A 4,669-nucleotide genomic window follows, 5' to 3' on the forward strand; every position below is an offset into this window, starting at 1 on the left:
ACCCGTTCCCTACACTCCCACCTCGATTCCTTTAAGAATCGACCTCCTATTTGTAAGCAGCTTCAAACTTCTGTTTGAACAACGTGTGGCACATTGATATACGTCATACCTAATGCTGAAGCTGTATGAAAAGCGTATACACCGTAACCGAAAAACTTCTACATCTACATCTACATCTACATGACTACTCTGCAATTCACATTTAAGTGCTTGGCAGAGGGTTCATCGAACCACAATCATACTATCTCTCTACTATTCCACTCCCGAACAGCGAGCGGGAAAAACGAACACCTAAACCTTTCTGTTCGAGCTCTGATTTCTCTTATTTTATTTTGATGATCATTCCTACCTATGTAGGTTGGGCTCAACAAAATATTTTCGCATTCGGAAGAGAAAGTTGGTGACTGAAATTTCGTAAAAAGGTCTCGCCGCGACGAAAAACGTCTATGCTGTAATGACTTCCATCCCAACTCGTGTATCATATCTGCCACACTCTCTCCCCTATAACGCGATTATACAAAACGAGCTGCCCTTCTTTGCACCCTCTCGATGTCCTCCGTCAATCCCACCTGGTAAGGATCCCACACCGCGCATCAATATTCTAACAGAGGACGAACGAGTGTAGTGTAAGCTGTCTCTTTAGTGGACTTGTTGCATCTTCCAAGTGTCCTGCCAATGAAACGCAACCTTTGGCTCGCCTTCCCGACAATATTATCTATGTGGTCCTTCCAACTGAAGTTGTTCGTAATTTTAACACCCAGGTACTTAGTTGAATTGACAGCCTTGAGAATTGTACTATTTATCGAGTAATCGAATTCCAACGGATTTCTTTTGGAACTCATGTGGATCATCTCACACTTTTCGTTATTTAACGTCAACTGGCACCTGCCACACCATACAGCAATCTTTTCTAAATCGCTTTGCAACTGATACTGGTCTTCGGATGACCTTACTAGACGGTAAATTACAGCATCATCTGCGAACAACCTAAGAGAACTGCTCAGATTGTCACCCAGGTCATTTATATAGATCAGGAACAGTAGAGGTCCCAGGACGCTTCCCTGGGGAACACCTGATATCACTTCAGTTTTACTCGATGATTTGCCGTCTATTACTACGAACTGCGACCTTCCTGACAGGAAATCACGAATCCAGTCGCACAACTGAGACGATACCCCATAGCTCCGCAGCTTGATTAGAAGTTTCTTGTGAGGAACGGTGTCAAAAGCTTTCCGGAAATCTAGAAATACGGAATCAACTTGAGATCCCCTGTCTTTCGTCTTTTTGCATTGTTAGCAAGGAAAAGCTTCGGAAGCTTTTGAAATTATGTGTTAAGTTGGCTGGCAGTCGCTAAGTGCTCTCATACACAAATACTGTAGGAATATAAAGAGGTGTGAAAATTAATAGACTTAAGGTTATTTTTTCTTAAAATGAAAACATTTTACAGTTTAGAAGCATTCATTCGCCAAATTAAAATACATTAGTACTTTGTGTGCATGCCTTTGATATTAATGAGCAATTTAACACGTCTTGGCGTTGTTTCTATGAGTTTTGATCATGAATAGTTAACACTTTCATCATGGAGCCACATTTGTATGAGTTTCTCCATGAGTTTTAACTTCCTTATAATGTTCATCTTCCTCAACTTCTGCTTAGCAGTTGCCCACAGATTCACTATGGGGCCCATGTCTCGACTATTCCCAGGCCATGGCAACGTTTCCACATTATTTTCAGCTAAGAACTGCAAAACTGATTTAGCTTCCTGATAGGGTGTACCATCGTGCATGAACATAAAGTAACTGTCAGGAAATCATTCCTTCGCCTGGGGTAAAAGCCTCTTTTTCCTAAACTTTCCTATACTGATTCTGATTCGTAGTGCTTTCCACAGCGTAAAGTCGGCCAGTGCCCTTTGCTGACATGAGACTCCAAACTATAACAGACTTGAGATGTTTTACAGCCTGCGCTATACAAAGCTCAGAAAACTCTTCGTCAACCGTTCTTCGGACATACTGGCTACTTTCTTGAATTATGTTGAACATTGACTCGTCAGAAAAACAGACCTGAAAGGAATAAAACATTTTAATCATATGCGCATATGAACCGGACTGGACATAAGAAAATTTCTCCACATTTTTGTGAAATGTTTTCTTGAAAACAATCATTCATTTTTCAGAAGAAATTTTCACTTACAGACTCTCAACTGATTTAGATAAAGTTTGTTTACCTTCCTCCAGTCCTTCCCAAACTCATTTCTAATTTCATGAGTACATTCAAGCTTCTTCGCGCTCATTTCAGGGGTAGGTTTTGCTTTTTTGCGCGGACGACGAGCTGGAAGCCATACACTAATAATCTTTCTGCGGACTGTGGGAGTACAGACATCGATTCCATAGATCTCGAAAGCCTTCTCCAAATCTTAACTTGTAGCTCTTATGTTGTCTTTCGCCATGTGGACAAGTTTGCGTTGAGTTCTAGGGGAAAGCTTGCTCTTGCCTCCAAACTTTCCTCGACGAGCTGGTCTGAAATTAAGGCCATCTTTCTCTGTCTGGCAAATGCGGCTTAAGGATTTTTGTTAAATCTGTAACCTGTTTGCTGTTTCTCGCTGTCAATACTCTTTTATCCTCGAGTAACAGTTTCGAAGTCGCAACTTTTCCAGGTGAAATATCGCTTTTCCTACCCATAACCAACAAAATAATTACCCATAACAAAAATTCATATTTTATGGCAAACAGTGCAAGTGGAAATACTCATTACTTATTGTTTAAGGATACGTTATATATAAAATCAGCCTTAAGAACATCTCAGCTGAATTGAATTGTCTCCAAACCACCTGCAACCATGCAATCTTTACCTCAAGAATAATAGTTGACTGCTTACGTAGGCTGCGAACATTGTTAGTAGCGCACTACTGCCGAAAACAAATGTAAATATTTACACATGGATGTAAGTGAGTGAAAATGCCAATATCACATGGCATAGAGTGGGAGAAACTAGGAAACATCAAAATTTTAGTTTTGCATCTAATAGTATTCACACTTCTCTAGTCTGGGTAAATTGCACGCAGTGAGCTGCACGGCCTCAAGACACACACTCAGCCAGTTTGTATCCTTAGTATTTGATTTACTGTACTAAACCTTTAACGATACTTGCCAATGAGAATATTGGCGACATAACTATAAATTCTTAAATTAGTTCCATAATTACATGAAATTCTGAAAATCAAATTTTTGTCAGCCCTTGGAGCTATTAGGCAACGGCCTTGCCACGGTGGATACACCGGTTCCCTTCCGATCACCGAAGTTAAGCGCTGTTGGTCGTGGCCGGCACTTGGATGGATGACCATCCGGCCGCCATGCGCTGTTGCCATTTTACGGGGCGATCTCAGCCTCGTGATGCCAATTGAGGAGCTACTCGACCGAATAAGTAGTCAAAGAAAATCATTCTAATAACCGGGACAGTGGTGTGCTGACTACACGCCTCTCCTATCCGCATCCTCAGGTGTGGATGACGCGCCGGTCGTATGGTGCCGAAGGGCCACTTATGGCGTGAAGACGAAGTGCAATTATATTAGCCCTTGAAGCTATTAAGAGGAAACGTGCTACTCTGGCAGTACCCCAGCTGACCGTTTTAGTCTCTTAGTAATACAGTGAGGTTTAGATGTACATCTGCAGCCTGATACACATTATAAGTAGGTATTCTACTTCAGTCCAACAAAATTAAATCTGGAATAGCCGCAGTCACCAGCTCGTTTGGTGGGCCAGGAATCAAAGTATTTCATGTTAGTTCACTTCTTCCTTAACAATTGGTTACAAAAAGTGGTTCAAATGGCTGTGAGCACTATGGGACTTAACATCTGAGGTCATCAGTACCCTAGATCTTAGAACTACTTAAACCTAACTAACCTAAGGACATCACACACATCCATGCCCGAGGCATGCAAATCACACTTAAGTGCGTAACAGAGAGTTCTTCGAACCACCTTCACAATAATTCTCTATTATTCCAAACTCGAAAACCGAGCGGAAAAAACGAACACATGTGTCTTTCCCTGCGAGCTCTCATTTCCCTTATTTTGTTGTGATGATCGTTTTCCTATATACGACGGGGAAACAAAAGATTTTCGTATTCCGAGGAGAAAGTTGGTAAACTAAATGTCTTGAGGAGATCCCTCCGCAACGAGAATTGCATTTGCTTTAATGATATCCACCCCAAATCCTGTATCATGTCCGTGACACTCTTTCTCCTTTTCTCCTTCTTTGAACTTTGTCGGTGTACTCTGTTAATTTTATCCTGTAATGGTTCCACACCGCGCAACAGACTCCAAGAGACAAGCGTAGTATAGACAGTCTCTTTAGTAGATCTTTGGCATCTTCCTACTGTTCAGAAAATAAATAGCAGTCTTTGGTTCGTCTTCCTCACAACATTTTCTGTGTGTTCTTTCCTATTCATGTTCTTCGGAGTTGTAATTCCTAGGTATTTAGATGAATTTACGGCCTGTAGATTTGATGGATTAATTGTGTGGAGTTAAAAACTACTATACGCTAAGTCCAATCGACAGAAAGAAAGGGAACTAAGAAGAAGGACTTTTCCTTGGAGAAAGGTCCACAAATTATGCCGAAGAGACAGACCAAAGATTAAATGTCCTTCAGCATATTGTTACGACGAATAAAAA

At 41.2% G+C, this 4,669-nt stretch overlaps 1 pseudogene; it reads left to right on the forward strand.

Moving 5' to 3' along the window:
* Nucleotides 1-3,246: 3,246 nt before the first annotated feature.
* LOC126274595 (5S ribosomal RNA) lies at nt 3,247-3,363 on the forward strand (annotated as a pseudogene).
* Nucleotides 3,364-4,669: the final 1,306 nt, after the last annotated feature.

This window comes from Schistocerca gregaria, chromosome 5, assembly GCF_023897955.1.
Source record: "Schistocerca gregaria isolate iqSchGreg1 chromosome 5, iqSchGreg1.2, whole genome shotgun sequence".
Lineage (NCBI taxonomy): Eukaryota > Metazoa > Arthropoda > Insecta > Orthoptera > Acrididae > Schistocerca > Schistocerca gregaria.